General features: G+C 49.1%; 1 protein-coding gene across 8 annotated transcripts in view; it reads left to right on the forward strand.

The window, feature by feature from the left end:
- The window catches only part of APBA2 (amyloid beta precursor protein binding family A member 2), a 232770-nt gene that overhangs the window by 94077 nt on the left and 111905 nt on the right, over positions 1-26788 (forward strand). For 5 of the 8 annotated variants that reach the window (XM_082386045.1, XM_082386050.1, XM_082386051.1 and 2 more), the window contains exon 3: positions 23182-23235. The exons of 1 other annotated variant lie outside the window; for it this stretch is intronic. The gene's annotated coding sequence lies outside the window, so the exon portion shown is untranslated. Of the gene's footprint in view, positions 1-18780; positions 20751-23181; positions 23236-26788 lie in introns of those variants that run through there. 2 more of the 8 variants (XM_082386047.1, XM_082386046.1) reach the window with 2 other exon arrangements.

Raw genomic sequence — 26788 nt, forward strand, 5'->3', positions numbered from 1 at the left:
GTATATTTTGAGAGTAAGTTCATAACCCTTCAAGTAAGTTCAGAATCATTTAAGCTCCTTTCATGAACAGGCTTCTTCTGTAGGACTACATATTCCTGCATTTAAATAGATTTAGAAATAAACAATGATAGCACAGAGATTTTAAAAACAAAGAAACAGAACTTGAGTTTCTTCAATTCTTTCATTCTGTGTGACCGCTTCGAGTGTTTATTTGTGCTTAAAATTTAAACAGTAAAACAGAGCACGGACTGTAAGGTGTAATAATTTGGTTTGATAACAAAATAGTTGATGGAGCTAATATTTTACTGATTTTGAATAGTCTTTATTTTTAAAATTTTTTTATTTTTCTTTTAATTTTTATTTTTGGCTGCGTTTTGGGTCTTTGTAGCTGCGCGCGGGCTTTCTCTAGTTGCGGTGAGCTAGGGCTACTCTTCGCTGCAGTGCATGGCCTTCTCATTGCGGTGGCTTCTCTTGTTGCAGAGCACGGGCTCTAGGTGCACAGGCTTCAGTAGTTGTGGCATGTGGGTTCAGTAGTTGTGACTCGCGGACTCTAGAGCACAGGCTCAGTAGTTGTGGTGCACGGGCTTACTTGTTCCATGGCATGTGGGATCTTCCCGGACCAGGGATCGAACCCATGTCCCCTGCAATGGCAGGCAGATTCTTAACCACTGCACCACCAGGGAAGTCCCAGTCATCTTTTAATTAAGCGAAATTTGTCCTCTACTATGTGGCATACATAATATATTTCACACCTCAAGTGGATCATTTTTAACACTTCCATCCTCTATATGACAAAAATATTTTTAGTAATTATATAATAATAACAATAATAATAGTGATGGTCACTACTTCCTTGGTTTTATGTGTAGTTTAAAAATCAATTAATTTTAAATGATGAATTTCTGTTTTAAAGATAATTCAAGGGACGTCCCTGGTGGTGCAGTGGTTAAGAATCCACCTGCCAATGCAGGGGACATGGGTTCGAGCCCTGGTCTGGGAAGATCCCACATGCCACGGAGCAACTAAGCGCATGCACCACAACTACTGAGCCTGCGCTCTAGAGCCCACAAGCCACAACTACTGAGCCCACGTGCCACAACTACTGAAGCCCGCACACCTAGAGCCCGTGCTCCACAACAAGAGAAGCCACCGCAATGAGAAGATTGCGCACTGCAACAAAGAGTAGCCCCCGCTCGCCACACCTAGAGAAAGCCCGCGCACATCAATGAAGACCCAGTGCAGCCAAGAAGATAAATAAATAAATAAAAAGATGATTGACACCATTGTAAATCAACTATACTTCAATAAAAAAATTAAAAACAAACAAAATAAAAGATGATTGGGGAAACTATAGCAAAAGCACTGGTAGTGAGTATTAACTATGTTTTAAAATTGTATATGTAAGAAATAAGACAAAGGCAGGGATAAATGTGGAAGAATAGATATAAAAGTTATGTGAACTGACAAAATAGAAATAATCAACAAAAAAAAATTGGGTGGAATAGGGGGAAAGAAAAGGGAGAGTAGAATAAGCTCATTGATTGCCCTGCAGGTGGGAAGGTGAGGTCAAATGTAACATTGAAAACTGACAGATTGAATAGGAGTGTTCATAGGGGGACTTCCGTGGTGGCACAGTGGCTAAGAATCTGCCTGCCAATGCAGGGGACACGGGTTTGAGCCCTGGGCCGGGAAGATCCCACATGCCGCGGAGCAGCTAAGCCCATATGCCACAACTACTGAGCCTGCGCTCTAGAGCCCGCGAGCCACAACTATTGAGCCCACGTGCCACAACTACTGAAGCCCGTGTGCTTAGAGCCCGTGCTCTGCAACAAGAGAAGCCACCACAGTGAGAAGCCCGCGCACCACAATGAAGAGTAGCCCCTGCTCACCACAACTAGAGAAAACCCGCACGCAGCAACAAAGACTCAACACGGCCAAAAATAAATATAAAAAAAAAATTTATGAAGAAAAAAACGAAGAGTTCACAGAACCAAAAATACAGACCTTCCTAAATAACCCACCCCCATGCCCCCAAAACCAAACTTTTAAAGAAGCAAAGAAAACAGACTCAGACTGCGTAGTGAAATACACACAGTGACCATAACGCAAAATAATATGACAGACTGAGGTCAAATATTCCAGCCACATGGATAAATTTAAGTGGCTTCAGTCCACTTATTAAAGGGAAAGACTTTCAGATTGGTTCACGTGGTGGTACCCGACTCCGTGCTGTGTAAGACTCACATCTAAACCCAAGTGGTTCAGAAGTCATGGGAGGCATATAGACACAAGCCGACAGAAAGATAAAGAAATCAGGGACTTCCCTGGTAGCACAGTGGTTAAGAATCTGCCTGCCAATGCAGGGGACATGGGTTCAAGCCCTGGTCTGGAAAGATCCCACATGCCATGGTGCAGCTAAGCCCGTGCACCACAGCTACTGAGCCTGTTCTCTAGAGCTCGCAAGCCACAACTACTGAGCCCACGTGCCACAACTACTGAAGCCCGCGCGCCTAGAGCCTGTGCTCCACAACAAGAGAAGCCGCCCCAAGGAGAAGCCCGCGTACCGTAACAAAGAGTAGCCCCCACTCGCCACACTAGAGAAAGCCCATGTGCAGCAACGAAGACCCAACACAGCCAAAAATAAATAATTAAGTAAATAAATTTAAAAAAAGAAATCAAGGGCTTGATCCTGATTTCAACCATGGTAGAATTTGGGCCAAAACTGTGCAATGAACAAAGAGGGGCACCGTATAACACTAAAGGCTGCAGTTTGCAGAGCACTTGCAATCATTGTGGTTAAGTCTGCACCAAACGTCGAACTTGGAGAAAACTTCAAGAAGCAGAGACCACACATGGGGCAGAAGGCGTGGAGAGAAACATACTGGTTCCAGAGACAGGGCAGCCACTCTCTATCTGAGACATGCCAAGGGGGCACGTGAAATATGCCCCCAACATACGAGACCTTGTACCACAATCAATCATAGAGAATACAGCTTTGTTCCCAGAATGCATGGAATGTTTATGAAAGTTGACATAGATTCTTTTACAGAGAAAGCCTCTATAAGGTTCCATAACACGGCAATGTGCAAACAACATTCTGTCACCGCAATGCAATAAAGCTCAACATTAACCATAAGATAAAGAGCACAAAGGTCTTTCAGCTTGGGAAATTACAGCATTAAACTCTATTCAATAAGTTCCTGGGTGAAAGGAAATATATAAAACAAAATTGCATAATTTCTAGAATATGATGATAATGAAAATAAATACATCTATCTAGGGGGTGCACATACAGCTGTGGTTATGGCCTTGAAATAAAAAACAGTGAATGAATTCAACATCCAACTCAAAATGTTGGATAAGACAGCCCAGTAAACTGGCTGAGAGCAGAGTGAAGAAATGAGATCGGAGGAGGAAATTCATGAATTAGAACAGAGAAAAGCAACAGAACTAATAAACATATGAAATCCTGATTCTTAGGGGAAAAATCAGGTGGGCAAACCACAGTCTAACCTAATTATGAGAGAGAGAGAGAGAGCACACAAAGACACAAAATAAAACATGACAATGGGGAAATAACTGACAAAACAGAGCCTGTTAAAAAAAATCATTAGAAGCCACTTTTTACATTGCTGTGCAAATAAATGTGCACCTGGATTAAAAAAAAGGGTACTTTTCTAGGAAAATGTAATTTTCTAAACTGACCCCAGTAGACACATAAAGTGTAAACAAACCAATTTCCATTGAAACAGATAGAAAAATCTCCAAACCTATATAGCCTCACAGGAGGATTCTATCAAATCTCAAATAACGTATAATCTCAATGCTACTTAAATTATTCTAGAGCATAGAAAAAGATGGAAACATCAAGATTATTCAATAAAAGAAAATTGCACACCAGTTTCACCTAGGAATAGTGCTGTAAAATTCCTAAATAAAATGTTAGTAAAGAGAACCTTTTAAAAAATGGTCTTGGGACAACTGGATAGCTAAATTGGGAGAAAATCCTGTCTCCTCCACGTTTCTCCTTTACTCTCATGCTGCTGCCACACTCACAGTACTTCTGACACCAGATGTGTGGGGTGTTCCCACACCAAGCAATTCCGTGCGACACCAGCTGGGTGTCCTACAATTTAATTCAATTCTGACACCATCTACCTGGAGAGGGCATCAGATCCCACAGGGTAAGGGCTCAGTCCTACAAAACTGCTCCCACCCCACTTCAGACACCAGTCCCAAGTCCAGGTTGTCACCTGTGCTTCTGACCGATTGACTATAAATGTGAGGTTCCCAAGATCCCCTTCTCAGGTTTAATTAATTTCCTAGAGCAGCTCACAGAACTCAGGGAAACACTTACGTTTACCAGTATATTGAAGGATATGATAAAGGATACAGATTAACAGCCTGATGAAGAGATGAATAGAGTGCGGTATGGGGGGTCCTGAGGGCAGGAGCTTCGTCCTTGTGGAGTGGGGATGTGTCACCCTCCCAGTACGTGCATGCTCTCTGAACCCCATCGTTTTGAGATTATTATGGAGACTTCCTCACATAGGCATGATCAATTATCAGTTCCACTTCCAGCCCATCTCCCTTCTCAAGAGAATGGAGGGTGGGGCTGAAATTCCAAACTTCTAACAATGGCTTGGTCTTTCTGGTGACCAGCCCCATTCAGGAGCTCACCCAGAGTCCTCTCTTGGGAATAAAAGACACTCCTCTCACCCAGGAAATTCCATAGTTTCAGGAACTGGGGGCAGAGACCAATATATATTTTCTATTATCTCACTATAGTCATTTGGAAAAAGAGAAAATTTAATTGATATCTTTTATCACATACCAGCCTATATTTCAAGTGGCTCTAGATAGATAGATAGTTACCACAAGTACTGGAAGAAAACACAGATAAATTCTTTTATAATCTGCAGGTGGGAAAAATTATGATTCAAAACCCAAAAGCAACTTAAGAAAAGATGAATAAACTCTGTTGCATTAGTAAAAAAAAAAAAAAAAAAAAGGAGGAAAAAAAAAACACTTTTATATGAATGGGAAAACACCATAAGCAAAATAAAAGAACAAGTAATACCAGGCAAAGGGCCAGTGGTTAAGACTCCGCGCTGCCACTGCAGGGGGCACAGGTTCAATCCCTGGTCCGGGAACTAAGATCCTCCATGCTGCGTGGCACAGCCAAACAAACAAACCAACCGGGAAAAAATAATTGCAATTTAAATTAGAAAGTTCGTTTCCCTAAAATATGAAGAGATAATAAAAATTAAAAGGAAAAGACCAAAAACCCAATGGAAAATGGGGAAAAGACGTGAACAGACAGCTTACAGAGAAATAAATGCAAATGGTTTTTTACTTATATGAAAAAGTGTTCAACCTTTTATGTGAGAGGGATATAAATTAAAATTACCCTGAGATAACATTTCTCACTGCTTAAATTGGCAAAAACCCAAGTTTGACAGTGCTCTCTCTTGGCGAGGTGATGGAGAAGTACAGCCCCTGGAGGGGACAGACTTCATGGGCCCCAGTGGGTCTCCGCTGACCCTGACTCAGCCATCCCACCTTCCCAAACTGACTCAGAAGACAACACCCCAAATAAAAACTGACTCAGAAGACAACACCCCAAATAAAAACATGCTCATGGCATATGGAGACCCCATTTTAGTAGGTCTTCTTTTATATCTTTCAACAAAGTGATAGTATTTTTCTGTAAAGGTCTTGTATTTTTTACATTAGATTGATTCCTCCGTATCTATTTTTGGCTCCCGTCCAGGGGGTGTCTTTGTTTGTTTGTTTTTTAATATTTATTTATTTATTTTATTTATTAGGCTGTGCCAGGTCTTAGTTGCAGCACACGGGATCTTTCGTTGTGGCACGTGGGATCTAGTTCCCTGATCAAGGATAGAACCCGGGCTCCCTGCATTGGGAGCACAGAGTCTTAACCACTGGACCACTGGGGAAGTCCCCTAGGGGGTTTCTCTTTGTAAATGGCCTTTTGTGATTGTTGAGTTTGTGTGTTCTGCTGTTCAGCAGCCTTGTTGGGTCGTTTATAGAGTCTTGGATTTTCTCTGTGGACAGTGTGTCCCCTGCGAATAATGCTAGTTGGACCTCATCAATTACAATCGTCATCCTTTGATTTCTTTTTGTTTTGTGATTTCTTTGTTTAGATGATGGGACAGTGTCAGGCAGAAGTGGAGGTGCTCTGAATTCTTGTCCTATTCTTTCCTGTGGGGCCGTATCTAATGGTCTCCCATTCAGCAGGGTGTTGGCTGCAGGCTTGTGGTAGATGCTCACTGTCTGTTAAGCATCCACTTCTGATCCTCGCTCGCTACAATTCCCCCTCCCTTTAATTATGACTGCTTGTTGAATTTTATGAGGTGATTTTTCCACATTGGTTGAGATAATCTGCTCATCTGCTAACTTATGTGATTGTGTTAATAGCTCTTCTTCTTTTTTTCTTAAATTTATTTTATTTATTTATTTTTGGCTGAGTTGGGTCTTCGTTGCTGTGCGCGGGCTTTCTCTAGTTGTGGTGAGCGGGGGCTACTCTTGGTTGCGGTGTGCGGGCTTCTCACTGCAGTGGCTTCTCTTGTTGCGGAGCACGGGCTGTAGGTGTGCGGGCTTCAGTAGTTGTGGCACGTGGGCTCAGTAGTTGTGGCTTGTGGGCTCTAGAGCGCAGGCTCAGTAGTTGTGGCGCACGGGCTTAGTTGTTCCGCGGCATGTGGGATCTTCCCAGACCTGGGCTCGAACCCATGTCCCCTGCACTGGCAGGCGGATTCTTAACCACTGTGCCACCAGGGAAGCCCAATAGCTCTTCTAATATGACACCAACTTGACATCCCTGGGATAAACCTATACTTCATCGTGACGTGTTTGCTTACAAACTGGTGGGTTCACTTGGCGAATGTTTTATTTAAGATTTTTGCATCTGTTTAGAAGTGAGTTTGGCTCTCACTTACCTTTCTCATTCTTTCTTTGGCTTTAGTACCAAGGTTATATTGGACCCATAACATTCAGCATCTCGCCCTTTTCTCTGGTGAAGCACGATTCATAGAAGACTGAGGTGATCTGTTCTTGATGGTCTAGTTGAAGCTCACCTGTAACACCTTCTGGTCCTGGTGGATTAGTACTGGGTGGGTTTTTAACCGCTGACTACATTTCCTTCATGGTTCAAGTCTTTTCAGGATGCAGGAACGAACCTCACGGCCTTGGTCGGTTTCCTTCAGTACTAGCATTTCTCTTCTTATTTGTGAGTGTGTGCCCCGCCCCCAGGGTTCTCCTCCCTGAATGCACAGTCCCCTGGTCTTACCCTCTGCCTCTCAGGCTCAGGAGGGGAGTTTCCCAGTTCTAGGGGCTGGGACTCAGCCTCCTGCTATCCTGTGAATGAGATGAGTGCTGTGTATGAGAGACACTGGTTCATTAAGAAAATTGTGGCAGGGCACCCTCCACTGGGTGCCAGGGGAGGCCCTGTCCAGCACCCCGGAGCATTCTGGTCTCATTTCTTTTTTTAAAAAATCGAAATATAGTTGATTTACAATGTTGTGCTAGTTTCTGGTGTGCAGCAAAGTGATTCAGTTATACACACACACACATATTCTTTTTCAGATTCTTTCCCTTATAGATTATTACAAAATACTGAATATAGTTCCCTGTGCTATACAGTAGGACCTTGTTGTTTATCCATTCTATATGTAATAGTTCGCATCTGTTAATCCCCAAATCCTAATTTATCCCTCCCCTCAACCTTTCCCGTTTGGTAACCATAAGTTTGTTTTCTAAGTCTGTGAGTCTATTTCTGTTTTGGAAATAAGTTCATTTGTATTTTTTTTTTTTTAGATTCCACATATGAATGATATCATATGATATTGGTCTTTGTCTGGCTTACTTCGCTTAGTGTGATAATCTCTAGTTCCATCCATGTTGCTGCAAATGGCATTATTTCATTCTTTTTTATGGCTGTGTAGTATTCCATTGTGTATATATGTACCCCATCTTCTTTATCCATTCCTCTGTCAGTGGACACTTAGGTTGCTTCCATGACCTGGCTGTTGTAAGTAGTGCTGCAGTGAACACTGGGGTGCATGTGTCTTTTTGAACTATGGTTTTCTCCGGATACATGCCCAGTAGCATTCTGGAAAATGAGACACCTTCTGCACTCATGCCTGCCACAGGCCCCCTCTTGCTTCTGCCCATATTGGGCACACAGCCTTTCTAGAAGACGCCTTGTTCCCAGAACAGAGATGCTGAAGAGCACACAGAAAGGAGAGCCTCACTGGCTGACGTGTCTCTCAAACCGTCCAGTCTTGGGGCAGTTGGACCCCTTACCTGTGTCCCATTCTCAGTCGAGAGGCAGTAAGAGCAGCTTGGACTGTGGACTCAGGCAGACCTCAGTTCCGATCCCGGCTCTGACACTCAGGTGCTGTGTGGCCCTGAGACAGTATGTAACCTCTCTGAGCCCCATTGTCTGCGGGCTGACACAGGAGGAAAGCGAAAGGAAACTGAACACCTGTGGGTGCGGCAAGGCCAGGCTGAGCAAGGTTTTGGGGGAGGGCTGGTGCCCTCTGTCCTGGTGGGTCAGCTCCTCCCTCCCTCCCTCTGCCCCCGCCTCCTTCCCGCTCAGAGGCAACAACTCTGTCCCTTTTGGCATTTTTTGCCAAAGGAAGGCTTGGATGTGCTACCAGCTTGTTCACGTGACTTGCCCAGCTGGCCCTGCTGCATGTGGAAGTTACAAGCAGCCTTCCCCTCCTTTGTCACAGACACAAGACGGCGCCTGCGGTCACCTTCGTTTAGGGTGGCCCAGTGTTCCGAGGTCCGGAGTTCTCAGAAGCACGGCCGAGTGTCCTGAAGTGTTGGGAAGGGGATGCCACCCAAAGTTGATGGGGCTGGGGGCTTCCGGGTGAGTGGCACACCCCGGGGGCGGGGTTGGAGTGTGTTTATGTGGGAGCCTCAGGTCCAGCTGTTGGGCCATGGAGCCCATTTGGGGCGCACACAAGGGAGCTGTGATTGCTCAAGTTCTGCAAGGGGGGTTCTTTCTTCCCACCTTCCTTTAAATCATGAAAGAGCGATTCTGGCAGCTCGTGAGCTGTAACAGCATCACCACGAGGATCTTGGTCTTGATGTGGGTCTGTGTCCCTCACCATGTGGCTCCGTCCCGTGGGCTGGAATAGCGCCCAGTTTCCTTCTCCACAGCCTGAAATGGAGCCGGCTGTCCAGAGGCCTCTGCTCGCACCAGGAGCTCGATGGCATTTTTCCAAACACTTTGAGATTTGGGCCTGCACTGCTCAGTGGGCCAAAGCATTTGATTAGTGCGAAGGGCTCCATGCCCGGCAGGTCAGGGGACGTTAGATCTTAAAATCCTACGGGTCTGGCCCCTCTGCTCCCTGTGGCTTCACCGGGTCTGGGTTCGGGAGCTTGGAGCTGCTCATCTTCCCAGAAGTGCTGGAGGCGTGCTCTGAGTCCTGCTGGGGTGCACCGCCCGCGTCTCCCCATCCGCACCTGCTGCCTGGCCCAGACCCCGTGTCCAGGCCGGGCCCCTGTCCTCCCCACACCTCTCTCCCCTCTTATGATCTTTCTGTGGCTCTTCCTCTGTGGGTCCTGCCTTTGCCCGGTTTTCCTTTCACCAGCCTTCTCCTGTCGTTGGTCCACGTCCCCCACCCTGCATCCCTCCTGGCCCGTGTCCACTTCCATCAATTGGTCCAATTTGGAGCCAGTTAGCCAACCCCCAGCCAGGGCGTGGTCCTCCCAGCATCATTCAGTTTGTCCACCAAAGTGCTGTGCTTCCCGCCCCTGAGGGGCTTACAGGAGTCAGCTTTGAAGGACCACCAGCCATTCATTCTCAGGGCAGCCTGGCTTCTCTGGGGGTGGGGGGGAAGCTGTGAGGACTCTGACCTTGAGCTGGAACCCCGTTTCTCTCAAGTCCCCTGGGACCCCACCCCGAGTGTCGTCAGGCGTGTGTCCTTCGTATGCCCCCACTTGGCAGTCTCAGGCATGACCCCACTTGCTACCGTGGGTCAGTTCTTGGAGCAGGTCCTGTGTCGTTGGTCTGTCCATTTGTCCATCAGATACGAGTGGGCGGGCATGTGCTCTGCTGGGGTGGCCTGCCCATCCCACCCCCAGCCCCCCAGCTGGGCCTCTGAGGGCTCTGGGCCACCCGAGGGCTCTGCCGGGCTGCGGTGTGATGCAACCCCAGCATCTGGGGTCCCGGCTGGCGCAAGGTACCCTGCAGGCGGGGGGGGGGGGGCAGGGCAGACCTCACCCTCGCTCCGGGGGGTCTTGGGGGTCCCGGGGGTGGTGAGATGTTTGCTCTTCACTCGGGAGACCACCTCTGCTCCCCAGCAGCCAGCATCGCCTTCCGACGCAGCCAAGTAAGACAGAAAGCGAGGGGCCTTTTCCTACTAGAAACAGGGTGAACATCTTTCCGAGGCCTCGCCTGGGAGAAGCTAGGACACGGTGTGGGGGGGGCACCCTGTCCTTGTGCCACTCACGGCAGGGTTTGGAGGAATCACACACAGCGCTGCAGGGCCCTGGGAGGAGGGGCACTGTGCTGGGTGACCCAGGAGGACCTGGCGTGCAGGCGGGGGAGGGGTGGGCTCGGGTGGCGGGGTGGGCAGGGATGCGGCCAGAGGTGGGCCGGGCGCCACCTGCCAGTTTGGACACGTGGACGGGCCGGCGGGGCACAGGGGGCAGACGGGGTGGGGGGAGGTCTGAGACAGAGTGCAGGCGGGATGCTCTGCGACGGGGGACACAGCTCCCCAAGGCCCGGGTGAGTCTTGTGGGTTTCCGGAATGTTCAGCATTGCTGCTGGTGGGCTTCTCCTCTTGGGCGGTTGTGAAGCAGAAAACCCATCTGGAGCCAGCCTCCCCCTGCCCAGCACTGCGTGTGTCCCAAGTGTGGACTCCTCTCTGTGTGGGTGCTGCCCTGCCGAGGCTTGTGGGGGGCCGGGGGCAGCTGGACGCCCCACTTCCCTGACGTCCCCCAGGTCCTGGGGGGGGAGTCTGGATTTGCTGGCGTCACCAGGGCTGTGCGAGCAGGTGGTGCCCTGCGAGGTACAGTCTCTCGGGGGAGGGCGGGGGGTGGGGGGGCTCAGCGCATGGTGAAGTGAACCCGGGGCCTCTGACCCTGCAGGTTTGGCCCCGACTGTGACTTTGAGCAGGTCACCTACCTCTGGGTCCTCAGATCCTTGGGTGTAAGACAGGTAGACAGTGGGGTTCAGAACTGATTTTTTGCTGATCCTTCCTTGGGTCTTTGTATCAGTCATAGAAAGAAAGGAAAGGAAGGGGGGGGGGGAAGAGGGGGAGGGCAGGGGGTGGAGGGAGAGGGCAAGCCAACACGACTGTAGCCTGCTAATCATAGCAGTGCCTATGTATGAGGCTAATTAAGAGAACATTTCATTGTAAAGCAACTGCTATTTAAAAAACATCAAATTAAAAAAAAAGAAATAAGAGAGTACATTTCTGTCTGAAAGCCGCCTTGAGGTTTTCTGTAAGCACCCAAATGTGAGCCCGGGTCAAAGCTATCTTTCAGAGAGAGGGAGGTGGTGCAGAAATGTTTGATGTAAATTGTGCCCTTTAGCCCTCACATTTGGGAGAATCTCCACTGACCATTTAGGCTTGCCCTGTTGCTTTTGGAGAAGTAAAAAAAAAAAAAAAAATCTGATTGAGTTAAATCTAATTTCTGCTAGATTTTGATTGTTGTAAGGCTTGAATGGTGGGCCTGCCTCCATACTTGTAAAGAATTCAGGATTTGTGTAAACCACAGTGAGCACAGCCTAGGATTTTGACACAAGGCAGGATTTAGTGCCACATAATTGAGCTTTCATTCTGTTGCTCTCCGGGCTGACAAAGTCATGGTATCTCCTTGGGCCTCAGTTTCCTCATTTATTAAGACACCTGAGGTAACAGAAAACCCGTCCCATGGTGACATAAACTTTTCTTGTGTAATTGAAAAGTCCAGATGGATGGTTTCAGACAAGGCTTGATCTAGTAGCTCGACCTCTTTTTCCTGGGTTCAATTTCCTTCTCTCAGCCCTCTCTTCTATTATATCAGCTTCATCCTAAGGCTGGTTTAGTAAGAATATTCTGACTGTGTATATTTCTGCTTTGGCAGTAGAGGGTTTGTATTTGGTCCTCAAAGTACTTGTATCTTATTTAAAGTCTAGTCATTGGAAAATAAATTGATAAGGATGGACCCAAACAAAGTAAAACAAAACAGCAAATTGTCATGATAAAGCAAGACTGGAAAGAGGCCTTTGACAACCAGGACCACCTCAAGGACGCACTGATGATGTACTGAGAGCAGCTTCCTCCCTGGGCCTAGTGGGAGCGTCACATGCCTGCCTGCGGGGCTGGCATCCAGCCTGCTCTGGCATCCGGAAGTGTCATTAGAGACCTCAGTAATCGGCCAGCTTTGGTGATGATGCCAGGTTGGAATAATCTCTATGTACAAATGAAAACTCTCATGAAATACATCTTTAAAACCAAAGACAGCCTGGCACTTGGGTTAAGGTCCTGGCACGTACAAAGTCACAGGTGTATCAGGGAGGGGAGTACCTTGGGGAAACAGGAAGCCATCGCAAGCCAGCTGTGGGGTTCACTGGAGAGCAGACCCTGCAGCAACAGCAATGTCCCCCTCTTTTGGGGGGCTTGGATTACCCCAAGAAGCCTGAGGTTTGGCAGGTGTAAACACTTCTGCTTACAATTCCAGCCCCGCTACCCTCTCCCTGTGTGTTTCACAGGCATGTGTGGGGAGGGATATGCAGGGTGATCCTTGCCTGAGTCCAGCCCTACTTTGAGAGTGAAGTTCATTTCCTTGTCCTTCTTTTCCAGATGAGAGGCTGTGTATTGGTGGTGTGTGTGGTGAGTCACTGGCCTGGATGACGCTAGGATCCTGTTCTTAACATACAGTTTGGGGGCCTCACGTGGCAATTTTGTTTCTTGTCAGCTTTTGCCAGTACATTGTTTTCTAGCATCTCTGTTAGCATACTTAAAAAAACCCAAACCTGACTTTGACTTTTCTCCTGGAGGCTGGTGTGGGATGTGGAAGCCCCCAGCTTGTGTGGTGTAGTAAACAGGTGGCCTCCAGGAGGGGTGTCCCCTCACTGACCAACCCATCCTCCTGCAGCATGTGAGGGAGTGTTGATGAAAAATCCGATAACGATCATGCTAAGAAGAAAGAAAAGAGAATTTTATTCAAGCCAAATTGAGGATTATAATCCGGGAAACAGATTCTCAGAAGCTCTGAGAACTCCAATGATCAGGAGTTAGAGACACAGTTTTATATACATTTTTGAGATAAAGAAATTATGTATCATATTGACAGGTTAGCATTGTGCACATAATTCAACAAAGGTGTTTTATTTTTCAATTACGCATGTACAGACAAGCCTTTGGTCAATGTGACTCCTTGTACCCTTGTATGAGATGAAAAAGAAATCTATTAATCATAGAATTACAATAGTACAATGCTGGCGTCTAAAGGAAGAGGCCAACTTTTCTCAAAGGTTGATTTCATCCTCCTGCTTTGAGGAGGTCTGGTTACTGTTTCATGTACTGAGAGATGCACGTTGCACATTGGGAAAGGCCTGCCACAAAGGGGGCATGTCATTTGTTTTTTGTTTTCTTTCTGTCTTAGTTTGATTGTCCTGCCCTAGAATATTTATGATCTTCCTCATCAGGAGCCACCACAGCACTCCCAGGATGGGCTGGGGAGGCCCGGGGACAGCCCTGCACAGCTCAGCCCCTTTATCCACCAGGTAGAGGTGCCCCTGCATGACCCTCAAGGCAGAATCCTGTCTTCTCCTGGGACACTCATGATTCGGGAGGGTGTGGGCCTGGGGAATGTGTAGGAAGGGGTTTCAGAGTAGTTTAATGGGGTCCACTTAATGGGGTATAAGTGGTGCTGGGTGACCCCTGACTTGCCCCAGGAACCTGCCTCCCTCTGGGCTTACAAGCTTCCTCTTGAACATGCAGCATCCTCGGAGGGCGTCCAGACCCTCACAAGGAGGTGAGGAAGCTCCCAGCGGACTAGGGCTGGCTGCTGTGGGTACAAAGGGGACAAGCCAGGGGATTCTGGAATCCGGGAGTAAGAACCCTTCCTGTGAGCCAGGTGCTGTCGATAAGGCCCTGGGTGTGGAGTCCCCCCCTCTGAGGGGCTCCCAGAGGCTGGCGAACAAGCACTTGTTGGGGCGGTGAGTGCTGGGGAGAGGTAGCTGCAGGGCAGCGGGCTCTGGTGGCTTTATAACAAGAGCCACGTGTGTCTCCCTTAGTACCTGTGGACACCTCATTGAAGCCACAGGGCCATCCTGTTACCGACCAGGGTTCTTGGCTTCCTTAATCAATAGAAATTGATAAGAGACCAGATAAGAAATTCAGGCAAGGCTTTATTGGGGCCCCTGCTGCAGCAGCAGGGAGCGGGAACAAACAACAGGTTCCCTTGCTTGTTCCTTATATGGGGTGAGGGTAGGAGTGTGTCCAGGGGTCAGGCCAGAGGGGCAGCTTAGGTGTTCTGCCCACCCTTTAGGTGGTGTTGTGTGCAGGGGCCATGCGCAATACCCTGCTTTTGCTCCCAGCACCCTAGTTTTGCTCCCAGCACCCTAGTTTTGCTCCAGCCCTTCAAAAGTGGCAGTTGGGATTTTTGGTCTCTGTATCTTTTGTCCAGAATTTGCCCCAACTGCACATGCACATAGTTCTTTTCAGTCCCATATAGTTTCTTTGTATTTTGTTGCTTGCGGAGAGGTGTGTCCAGGTGCAAGCACTGTAGCAAAGGGTCCCAGGTCCCAGCCGGTCTCAATCCCATGACATCAGTTTACAGGAGAATGTTATTATCCCCATTTCACATCTGAGGAAACAGAGCTGCTGAGTCCTGAGCTAGCATCCACCCTCAGCACCCCCGACTTGGCCCCTCTGCCTTGATTTCCTCCAAAGGAGGGTCCACCATTGTCCTGAAAGCTGTGGAGGGACCGGGGGACCCCCAGAATCCTGGGGGTCTCCTCTGTTTCTGAGGCAGAGCCCGAGGTTCAGGGCGATGGAGGAATGGTTGTGGTCACAGCCCGTGAGCAGAGAGGTGGGAGCTGAAGTCCAGTCTTGGTCTCACTGCCTTCCGCCGTCTCTGGGTCCGGGCGAGCCGCTGGGGCTGCCGTCCAGCTCCATGCTGCCTGCTGCCCCGGCTCTCCAGGACTGTCTCGGGCTGAGCTCGAGGTGACCACTGCAGGCAAGTCTGGGGACATCATGCCCTTCGGTCTTTTGTCTGAGCCGGGTCCTGACTGGCTGGGAGATGAGGAGACAGACAGTCAGGCATCCTGGTCCCCGGCAGCTGAGCATGGCTGTCTGGGCCCCGCCCTTCAAGGTGAGGGCGGAGCATCACTGGGGGCGGGACTTCTTCCTCACCTGCACCACCTTTGGTGCTGTCAGAGGGCCCTGATAACACACACGGTCCCCTCCACCATTTGCATTTCTCACCACGTCTTTTTCCTCCTCTTGTCCTCGGGGTGCCAGCCGGAGAGCGTGAATAATGAGGACAAACACAAATGATCCAAATTCTCAGTGGTCATTTTCCCGACAAGTCAGGGTCAAAAAGAACACTAAAAGGGTGGCTTAACCTCCTCTGTCACCTCATCTGAGTGCTTTTTTTTAAAAAGGAAAGCAAGCTCGGAATATATGAGGCATTACTGTTGCTTCAGCTGTCACTTTATGGCAAGAAAAGTGGTTGTTTCACTTAAAATGGATTTGGACATAGTTCTTTGAATGAGTAAATTGAGGACAAGAGCCCGTGTGAGATTTTGGATTTAAGCCCTTAAGTATGCGGATTTAAAATAAGTGGTCTTGCGTAGTTCTGCGGTGGTCCTTCAGGACTAGCAGAATGGGTCTGCTGGACGTGACTGGTGTGGCTGCTTTCACTGGACCAGTTGACTCTGACCAGCTCGACTGCTTCTCGGGAGTGAAGTGTCCTTCTGCTCTCTGGGACCCGCAGGAGAGGGAGGGACGTGCTGATGACCAGATCCCGGCTCCTGGGCAGCCCTGCCGCGAGGCTGGGGAGAGCAGGTAAGGGGGTGGGCCCCCCTGAGTGCTGCCAACACTCCTCACCCCCACAAGACCCACCCGGGGATCTGCTGCCTGCCTCTTGGGCTCAGGCACATACTCTCTTAGCCTGAAAAAGTCTCCCTATTTTTTTTTTTTTTTCTTTTGGCCACAGGGAGTGGCATGCAGGATCTTAGTTCCCCAACCAGGGATCGAACCCATGCCCTCTGCAGTGGAAGTGCAGAGTCTTAACCGCTGGACCGCCAGGGAAGTCCCAAAGTCTCCCTATTTTAATACGTTAATAGAGCACATCCTTCGGCCCCCTCCTCCCCTACCCAGTCACAACTTCCCATGACTCTCCACCCCTTCGATGGGGCTTTTCTAAGTTTCTTATGTCCCCAGGAGAGAAGTCATTCCTCAGTCACCCAAAAGGATGAAGTGCGTGCTTATCGCGGGTTCCTGCCTTTTACGATCCACCATTTGCGATTATTAATCAGTGTGAGTTAATTCAAGTCTTTTGCATTAAATTTTTATCATAAGATATTCAGCATACAAAAAGGTAAAAAGAATCATGTGATGAACACCTGTGTACCCACAACCTGCTTAAGGTGGAGAGTATTACTGTACTGGTTATCTATTTCTGTGAAACCATTTATGCCAAAGTGTAAGTGGTGTAAAACGATAAACATTTATTATCTTCTACCTAGAGTCTGTGGGTCAGGGATCTGGGAGCAGCTCAGACCCCAGGGTCAGCTCCCTGGGCTCAGGGTCAAGATGTGGGGCTGGGGCTGCAGTCATCGGGGGCTTGGAGGATCCACATGGCTGTTGGCAGGAGGCCTCAGTTCTCAGCCGTGTGGACCTCTTCATGGTGCTGCTTGGGTGTCCTCATGGCATGGTGGCCAGCTTTCCCCAGAGTGAGTGATCTAAGAATAGCACATGCCTTTCGTGGTCTGTTCACTAGAGGCAAGTTACTAAGTCCAGCCCACACTTAGGGAAAGGAGAGGTAGGCTCCACCTTTTGAGGGGAATGTCCAAGAGTTTGTGGACATGTTTGAAACCATCACAATGACCAATACAGCTAGAGCCCCTCCCTGCTGGCACCCCCTTGTCTCCCACACAGAGGTACCTATTGTGAGAGTTTGATGTTTACACTCACTACGTTTGTCAGCATACCTGCTGCACCTGTGATTTTTGCATGTCTTGAAGCATGAGGTAAATGATATCAAATTGTGTGTTTTTTCTGTAGCTTGCCTTTTTTGCTTCACCTTATGTTTGTGAGATTCATCCATATGAAAATGTGTAGCTGTCATTCAGACCTTTTCGCTGCTGTGGGGTTCATTGTAGGAATGTGATGTAATCTGTCTGTTTAGGTGCTCCCCAGTTTCTTGCTGTTAAGATAAGGCTGTTAGGAATACGCAGTGCATCTCTGTGTGACCATGAGCCAGATTTGTCTAGAATATTTAGCAAGGATGGGAATTGTTGCAGGAGAGAGTACAAGAGTCTTCAAATTTTCTCAAAGCAGCTAAATTTGTTTTCCAAAGTGTGTCTCCTGATGAGCCGTCCTGCCAGCTGTGTGTGTGTGAGTCCCCCTTGTCCTATGCAGTGACAACACTTGGTATTGTCAGGTTTTTTTTTTAAGATATATATATATTTTAATGCTTTTCTTTTTTTTTTAATTTATTTATTTTATTTGTTTTTGGCTGCATTGGGTCTTTGTTGCTGTGTGTGGCCTTTCTCTAGTTGTGGAGAGCGGGGGCTACTCTTCGTTGCCATGCGCAGGTTTCTCATTGCGGTGGCTTCTCTTGTTGTGGAGCATGGGCTCTAGAGCGCAGGCTCAGTAGTTGTGGCGCACGGGCTTAGTTGCTCTGCGGCATGTGGGATCTTCCCGGACCAGGGCTCGAACCCGCGTCCCCTGCATTGGCAGGCGGATTCTTAACCACTGCGCCACCAGGGAAGCCCTTGTCAGATGTTTTTAATGTTTGGTGGGGGAAGCGTATCTATAAGGGGTCTTAGTTTGCATTTCTCTGTCTACCAGTGAGGTTGAACATCTTTTCATATATATATATATTTATTTTATGTAATTATTATTCTGTGAATTACTGGTTCATGCCTTTTGCTCAATTTTTGATTTTCTTATTGATTTCTTAATGATCCTTCATTTGGTTTACATATTATAAATATCTTTCCCCATTTCTTTCTACCAGCATAATGTGGGAGCTAAGAGCATGGACTCGGGGGCAAATGCCAGGATTAAATCCCAGCCCTAGCACTTCCTGTGTGGCCTCAATACCTTATATGAGCGTGTTTTCCCATCTGTAAAATGGGGATGATGACCACCCTCGCTACCTTGCAGTGGCGCTGGGAGGATTAAAAGTTCCCACCTGTGAAGCGTGAGTGCCTGTCGTGGCGAGCACAGGATGGACTGAATAACTCTCGCTGCACCAGGCCCCGAGCGGTCCCCCAGACTGCGTGCCCACCCTGTCATCTTGCCTGGAGCTCTCCAGAGCGCTGCATCCTCTTTTGATACGATTGGCAGGCAGTGCTTGTCTCTGGCTCCCAGTCTTCTGGATGACCCTCCCTTCAGCATCCCTGAGCTGCCTGAATAGAAAACAAAATCCCAGCCTCCCTCCAGGAGATGGCAGGGGGATTGGAAGGCATCAGGCTCCTTGCAGCAAAAATAGAAACCTCACTTGCTTAGGAGGGAATAATAATGAGGAGAGCCAGACAGACCCAGGCTGGGAGGGTTCATCTCAACCCCCGCTTCCCTCCCGGGGTCTTTGCAGACCTGGTGGACCGCTTTCAGCCTTGGCACTGAGTTCTGGTTTTTTATACCTTAGTGTCGCACTGTCCTTTCCTTCCACAAAGCCAGGGAAGGAGTCCAGAACACAAGACTGGTTTAATATCGAGAACCACTGGAGAAACGTGTCAGGATTGCAGTGTAAACACCCCTGCCACAAAGAGCAGGGGGAACCGTGCTTCTGTCCTCAGGTCACGGTCTGCTGCTCAAGGTCAAGTTTATGGAGGATGAAGGCCCAGTTGGGTCAGGACACCTTTCATTGATTCAACCCCAATGTTAATTAGCTCAAACACTGTGTTAGGAGCTCCCAGGTTTATTTAGTAGAACCCCAGAGGATTTGACATAAAAGCAAACATGGAGGGACTTCCCTGGTGGTCCAGTGGTTAAGAACGCACCTTCCAATGCAGGGGACACCGGTTCGATCCCTGGTTGGGGAACTAGGATCCCACATGCGTGGGGCAACTAAGCCCGTGCACCACAACTACTGACCCCTTGTGCCTCAGATAGAGAGAAGCCCAAGCGCCACAATGAAAGGTCCCTCAACTAAGACCCGATGCAGCCCCCAAAAATAAATAAAAATAAAAACAAACATGGAAAAAGTAAATTAGAGATACTGAACATTATAGCTAGTTTGGGTTTATAGCAAATTTCTGGGCTTTGAAACAGATGGAACTACTGTGAAGCTGTGGATGTTGCCTTAACTTGGCGAGAAGATGCTTATGAAGATTGGTTCTGACCCCTCTCCCACCAGCACTGCCCCTTCCTGGGCTCCCTGGGCAACATCTCCTGCTCTGGGTGAGGGGCCCTGTGATCTGGCTTGTCTGGGGCCATTGCCATTTTCCTGGTCCCCTTCCGCAACCCCCTGGGCCACCGTGGAGCCTCAAGGATCTTTCTGAATCTGGGACTTCCCACTGATTCCCCTGCCATAATATCAAAGGCGGTGGGTACCTTCATCAGCAAATCTATGAACCATCCACTCTAAGGAATATTTGGAATTTCTGTTTATCTCCCGAGTATCTGGAAACGTGGCACTTCAAAGGCTCTGTTTGATCATAGATCCAATTTATTGCCAGAAATTTGCATGTGGAATAATGGGGAACCTCCACTGGCAGTGGAGGTGGCATCCTGTGAGAAAATTAATTTCTCCCGAAACCAAATGCCAGCTGCCTCAGCAACAGTATTCGTAGGAGAACCGAACCTAGTGGTGTTTGAAGTCAGGCAGCTGAAAGGCTTTTCATGGAAGTGTTCTCTGTGCCTGGATTCAGCTGTGGGGTCAGCGCCCAGGGCCAGGGCCTGCCTTTCGTTCTGCAGTCGTTCTGAGGGCTGGGGGCCCTGGACCCTGGAGAATCCAGTTGTCAGCATGTGGGACAGACGGAGTCTCCTGGGCTCCTGGGAATTCCTGTTTCCTGTCTCACTAGGGAAATTGGGCTACAGGGTAGCCTAAAAACCAACCAACCTGTGAATGGACCAACAACTTAGACAGTGGCTTGTTCTAATCTTGTGGGGAGAGACCTGTGTGCTTAATTTCCAGCCTGGAGGTTGATGAGGGATTTTTCCAGGAGTGGCTGTGAGTTGCCAGAAGAACAGGCTCTTGGATTTCTGTCTAGTCACAAGTGGCCAAGAGGGACAGAGGAGGTGACCCGGCCATGACTGCCCCCAGAAGGGGTAGGAAGAGACCGGGGACGTGTGTTTGGCACAAGGAGGAGTGACTGGGCCACACATGGCTGAGAAGAGCCTGAATGTTCCAAACCGTATTTGAATCTCCAGGTTCATCCTGGCCGCTGGACGGCGTGGGCCTCCCGGCTGTGCCTGGCCAGGTGGCGTGTGGACTCAGAGCCAACCAGGGAGGCGACAGCGGACCCCCAAGGACTTCCTGGACCTCCCCACTCACGACTTCGTTGGACTTGTCTTTGAGATGAACCATCATATCTGGAGATGCAGGTCATCAAAATAACACAGCCCTGCTGTAGCCAGTGCAAGCCAGGGGTCCCCAGAGGAGGGGGGAGAGGGCACCGCTGAGGGAAAAGAAAATTCATATTTTTCTTTAGAGAAAATGAAAAGTGGCACTGGGTCCAAGTGGTAGGTGACCTTGCTGTTGAGTTAAAATGCTGCTGGGAAAATGAGAGAAGACAGACATGAAAAGAATGCTAATGAATAGCGGTGGACGGGGGCCCGGAGCCCTGACTCCCCGCCATCCACAAGGGGAGCTCGCGTGAAGCCTATTAATAGACCCTTAAAAACCGATTCTAAATTGAGCTAAGATGTGGGCCTGTTTTCTGCTGGCGGAAGAGCCTTACGTAAGGCGCCGGGTGCCGCTGGTTGTCCTTCCAGAGTGCTTTGATGGTTGCACACCTTGGTTGGGAACCCGCGGGGAGCAGGCGGGATGTTCAGGCTCCAGGTGGACGACACTGTCCTTCTGAGCGGCTCGAAGACAGTGGGGCGGCAGGGAAGCCCGCAGACCAGCTCCGGGGTCCCCCTGGTGCTTCTGGGCCTGGAGGGGTGGGAGGTGCTGGACTTCTGGGTGGATGGGCCCCTCCACGCCCCATGGTGTCGGGGGCGGTGGTGGCTGGAGGGCCGGGAGGGAGGGAAGGACAGGTGCGGAGGACTCCAGCCTGTGCTGGAGGCTTCCAGGCCCCTCCCTGCTGTCCTTCTTGGTCACAACTGGTCAGAGCTGGGGTGGGGGATGCCCAGGCAGGACAGTGACCTTTCTGAGTGACCTGCTTGAGGTCACAGAGCGAACCTGGGACAGAGTGAGGAATTGAGCCCGCCCTCCCAACGCCCCCCCCCCCCCCCCCCCGCCCAGGGAAGGGTTCTTGCCGCTGGATGTGACATTTAGTATGAGCACTAGCCCCCAGATCCCTTCCTCCTGGAGGCGCTGTGGTGGTGGGGTTTGGCGGGAGGAAGGGCGGGCTGTTGATGCTGCCGTGGCCCCAGACAGTGTTCTAGAGGTGGGGTTTCACCTTCCCATCCTCCTTTAAGGTGGTTCCCACCGTCCACATTTTACACATGATGGAGCCGAGGCCGACGCCGCGAAGGGGTTTGAGAGGCAGCAGAAGCACGTACCCGTGGAAAGAAATTGAGCAACGATGCAAACATCCAGCTCCCTGAGTAGAGCCAAGCAGGTTACGGTGCTGTGGCTTGATCAGAATGGAAGCGTCTGCAGCCTTCTAAGGGTTAGCGCATCATTTCTCCCTTATATATGGACCCGAGGCATCTGCACTGGGCCAGTTTTGGGTGGCCCCCAAATTTCCTCATTAAACCCCACTGCTAGGAATGTGTGTCCAGGGAAATGAGAGCGGCTGTCGGGCTCCCTTAGAAAAGTGACAACACTGAGTCCAGAGTGGACCTTTGTGATGAAGTTGAAGCCGTTGGCTGCCAGCGCCTCTAGCAAGACCCTGTTGTCTTCCCCGAAGAATGATGCCACCCCCTATGACTTCAGACCCCGGGGCCAGATTGAAGGTGGACTTCCCGACCAGCACAGCTGTCCATGAAATGCTCCCAGCTCTTCCATTCCCAGCAGATGGGGTGACGGGGAGGAAGCGGCCATTGCCATGGTTTTGAAAGGAACCAAGAAATTCCTTTATAACTTATCCTGTCTTCAGCCAAATTGGTGGGAGGAAAGGAATTTGGATGTGATATTTCAGACCCGGAAACCCCGTCCTCTTGCATTGCCCCAGGCTCCCCGTCCCTGCAGAGGGACGGGGTGGGGCTCCTCCTCCTGCCCCGCCGTGAATTCCTGATCCAACCCATGGCTCTTGCCATCCTGATGCCCTTGACTCTTTGGCTTTCCTCTCCAGCCCGAGTTTGCAAAGCATCCTCTGTTCAAGGGGACTGTGAAACCCGATGTCCTGTTTTCTGTTCTCTTTATAAAACCACGCTGCCCAGGAGGAAGGGTGGGCTGGGAACCTGGGCAGAGGAAACGAGAGGTGGTCTGCCTCCTCTCTCTCTCCTTTAATCTCTTTTCATCCCCCTGCAGTCCCCACACGCACACCCACCTCTTCTGAAAGCGTCCCAGAATACCGGTTCTGCCAACTAGTGGGGTCAAGCTTTGTTGTGGGAAAATACATATTCATGAGGGCTTTGAGGAGCTTCATTGAAATGCTGAGAGTCTCTGCAGCCAGAGTGATACATAAGCCATCGCTTTATTTGTCCAACACAATGTGAAGGCAATAATCATGTGATGAATGGCTAAAGAAACATTTTAAGTATTTGTTTCGGGGTGATTTCTGATCATCTCATTAGAATTATAATCGGTTCACTTTCCCAGGTATTCAAAGCCTCTCACTCATTTAAATTTCTGTACTCTGTAGGAGCACCCGTATCATTCCTGAAACCAAAGTAAATTCCTCTCTTTTCTTCTGTTTTATTCCAGAAAGATTTCATCATCAGGAGGGTTTTCGGGACCTTACCAAACCGCTAGTTTTCGGTAAGAAATAAGAGGTAACCTTGCGTGGCGTGAGGTTTTGCTTCTGACGTGTGTGAAACGGGGTTGTTTTACTGGAGGGACGCTGCCCTGCGGGTGGGGCTGGGCAGCTGTCCTAGTTCTTTACCTCCTGGGAAGCTGGGTCTGTATAATCAGTACTAATCTGAGCACAGAGCATCTGAAGCTGGGGTCTGATTCACAGTCAAGGGCCGATGAGCACTGGGCCCGCTGCTGGGTACTTATGTTGTGTCGACGAAAAATTAATCAGTCATTCTAAGAAAGAAATGGAAAATTTTATGCAAGCCAAATTTGAGGATTATAACCCAGGAAGCGCATCTCAGAAAGCTCTGAGAACTGTTCTGTCCGTTGGAAGTCAAGGCACAGTTATATAAGTTTCTTGAGACGGAGGGCTGCACATCAAATGACTTATTATTGACAGTTTACATGATCCAGATCTAAGCGCCATTGTGACCCCTTACGAGGTCAAGAAGAGTGTTATCTTTTAAGGGCTTGTCCTCTTGATGCTGGGGGAGTGTTGCCTTTCATGCTTGAGCAGGTATTTCTGTGATGTGGGAGGTTTGGTCGATGCACAGTGCAGACACACAGCGCACAGTGAGGGGAGAGAGGAGGCCAAAGGGCAGAGAAGATTTTTCGTTTAGATTTTTCTGGTCTTGCCATAAATATGAATTTTATTTCTCAGTTGCCTGGAAGTGATGCCTCCCCCAGGCTCCCCAGTGCACACACCACATCCCCTCCGCATTATACTATGCTTCTGTAAACCACAGTCCTCATGGCGTTACCAAACTCAGGTTCGGCTGCTCGCCACTCAAAAGCCAATCATTCGAGAGGCAAGTGTCAGTAGACAGGAAAGGTGCAATCTGAGGAGATGGTGGACTCATGTCCAGAGACCAACTCCGAAGATTCTGCTCAGCCAGGACAATTTTTAAAGGGAAAAATGGGGGAAAGAATCTTAGTGCATCATCGAGGCAGGAGGTTGGGTTCTGCATCATTCTGCATTGTGTGCGGACTGGCTGACTCTTCAGATGTTGCCTTGCCCACGTGATCTGCCTGCAGGGCTGCTGTGGGGGTAGAGGGCTAGTTATTCTTTTTTTTTTAAAGATCTTTTTGATGTGGACCATTTTTAACGTCTTTATTGAATTTGTTACAATATTGCTTCTGTTTTGTGTTTTGGTTTTTTGGCTGTGAGACATGTGGGATCTTAGCTGCCTGACCAGGGACGGAACCTGCACCCCCTGCATTGGAAGGGGAAGTCTTAACCACTGGACTGCAAGGGAGGTCCCAGCTAGTCATTCTTTAACTACTTAATTCTTCATTCTTCCTTCTTTCTATCTAGGAAAAGAATCGACAGGTTAGGCAAGGCATGGTACACATTCAGGAGAGCCTAAGTCAGGAGTTAGTTTCAATTGCTTCGTGATCTCATTCCTATAATTAGGTTTGTAAGGTTTGAGGGGGACAGAAATGGGTAAACAGGAAAGGGGCAAAAGTGCTGCTTTCAATGGATTCCATCATTTATTTGTGTAACTCCCACCAGATTCCTGTTCAGATTGAAAGTAGATACACATCACCAACAATGCATACTGTTTGAAACCTTCCTCTATTACTGGTCTACGAGAAGTCCACCGTTTTGAAATGCCAGGATGCCGAGTAGAAGACTTTAACTCTGATTACAAAGAGCACTCTTTTTTAAAAAAATTTATTTATTTGTTTATTTATTTTTGGCTGCATTGGGTCTTCATTGCTGCGCACGGGCTTTTCTCTAGCTGCGGCGAGCAGGGGCTACTCTTTGTTGCGGTGCACAGGCTTCTCACTGCGGTGGCTTTTCTTGTTGCGGAGCATGGGCTCTAGGCGCATGGGCTTAGTAGTTGTGGTACACAGGCTCAGTAGTTGTGGCTCGTGAGCTCTAGAGCACAGGCTCAGTAGTTGTGGCACACAGACTTTGTTGCTCCGTGGCATGTGGGATCTTCCCAGACCCGGGCTTGAACCCGTGTCTCCTGCATTGGCAGGTGGATTCTTAACCACTGCGCCACCAGGGAAGCCCACAAAGAGCCCTCTTAAGCTTACCAGGGATGAGGGGCGGCCCCGAGTCGCTGCTGCCCTGTGGGTGAAGCTGTCCTATGGCCCTCATCCCACTGACCCACGGTGGGCCCTTGGCTTCCTCTTGCCCTGGAGGACCTGTAGGAGCAGATTTGCACAGGCTTGTAGGCCAGGTGCCAGCCAAGCACCTGGTACAGGGGAAGTTTGTAGGATATGGGTTCTGGGCTGAAGGTGCTAGCCTCTTCTTCTGGGACCAAAGACACCCCTGTGGCTAGGTAGTAGGGAAGCTGGTGTATGGGTTGGAGTATGTCTGAAGAAGAGAACGTCTTTAGGGGTGAGGAGGCTGAGCCAGTCATGGTGAGCATGATGACCAGAGCAGGTCCCAGCTTCTGGTGGATTCCATGGGTTCTTATGCATTCATGGTGTCGACTGAAAAAAAAAAGCACAACCTAAAAGTTAAGAATTATGTTTCATTTGGTGGACTTTCGGAGGACTTCAAGCCCAGGCACAGCATCTCAGGTAGCTCTAAGTGACGGCCCTGAAGAGGCAAGGGACGGGGAGCCAGGACATACAGACGTGTTTGCAACAAAACCATGTGGTCGGAACATCCAAAGATTACTCTTAACCAAAGAAAACCAGATATGTCAAGTTAAGGAATTTAGTGCTTTTCTATGTATGAGAAGATGCAAGAGTCTGGGCTCACTGAAATCATTCCTTTGATGTGCACCTCAGCTATCTGGGGCCAGTATCCTGTGTTTTCTCATCCTAAGTTCCCTCAGGGCTCACAGTGGGGGCTCTGGTAATGGCCGATGGCTTGATGGCCACAGCATCCTTTGTTTGCTGATACCGCAGGCAACATTTTTCATCCACAGTGGGAAGGAGCATTTGCTAGTTGGATGGAGCAGCGCTGGGCAGCCGTCCAGAGTGTCGTATGTAGGGTGGCTTTGGGACAACCAAAGGAGAGGAAAACTGCATTCCTCAACGGGGGAGCTCTGTGCCAGTTCTGAAGATGATGACGACCACCAGTGGAGATGGGATACTGGAGTGTGTAGACAATGGTTCAAAGCCAACGTTTTGCCCCTGGGGTAGCAGAAGAACACAGGCCTTGCTACTTGGAGCTGCTGCGAGATCATTGTTTTGTAAAGCAAGGCAGCTTCATTTATTCCACTTGCTAATCCAGCATCTACCCTACATCTGCGGTGCTAATAGTCACTGTGTTGTGCTTGGGCAGGAATTCCCTCACGTCAAATTGGGGAGCGTTCTTGTCCCAAATGTCCTAGATGGATTCCATGGTGGCTTTGAAACCCCATACCTCAGATTGGGACTTGAACCCAATCACACCTCAGGTGGGTCTTGAACCCACAGTTTCCCAGCTGAAACTGCACACCTGGCCTCAGGACTTAAGGAGGCTCAGGTTCTTTATGTCTCGATGCAGAAAGACTTCAGCAAGAGGCAAAGTGATAGGTAAGAAGTATATTTATTAATGTAGGACGCTTGTGAA

Source organism: Balaenoptera borealis (genome assembly GCF_965194805.1).
Source record: "Balaenoptera borealis genome assembly, chromosome: 3".
NCBI lineage: Eukaryota > Metazoa > Chordata > Mammalia > Artiodactyla > Balaenopteridae > Balaenoptera > Balaenoptera borealis.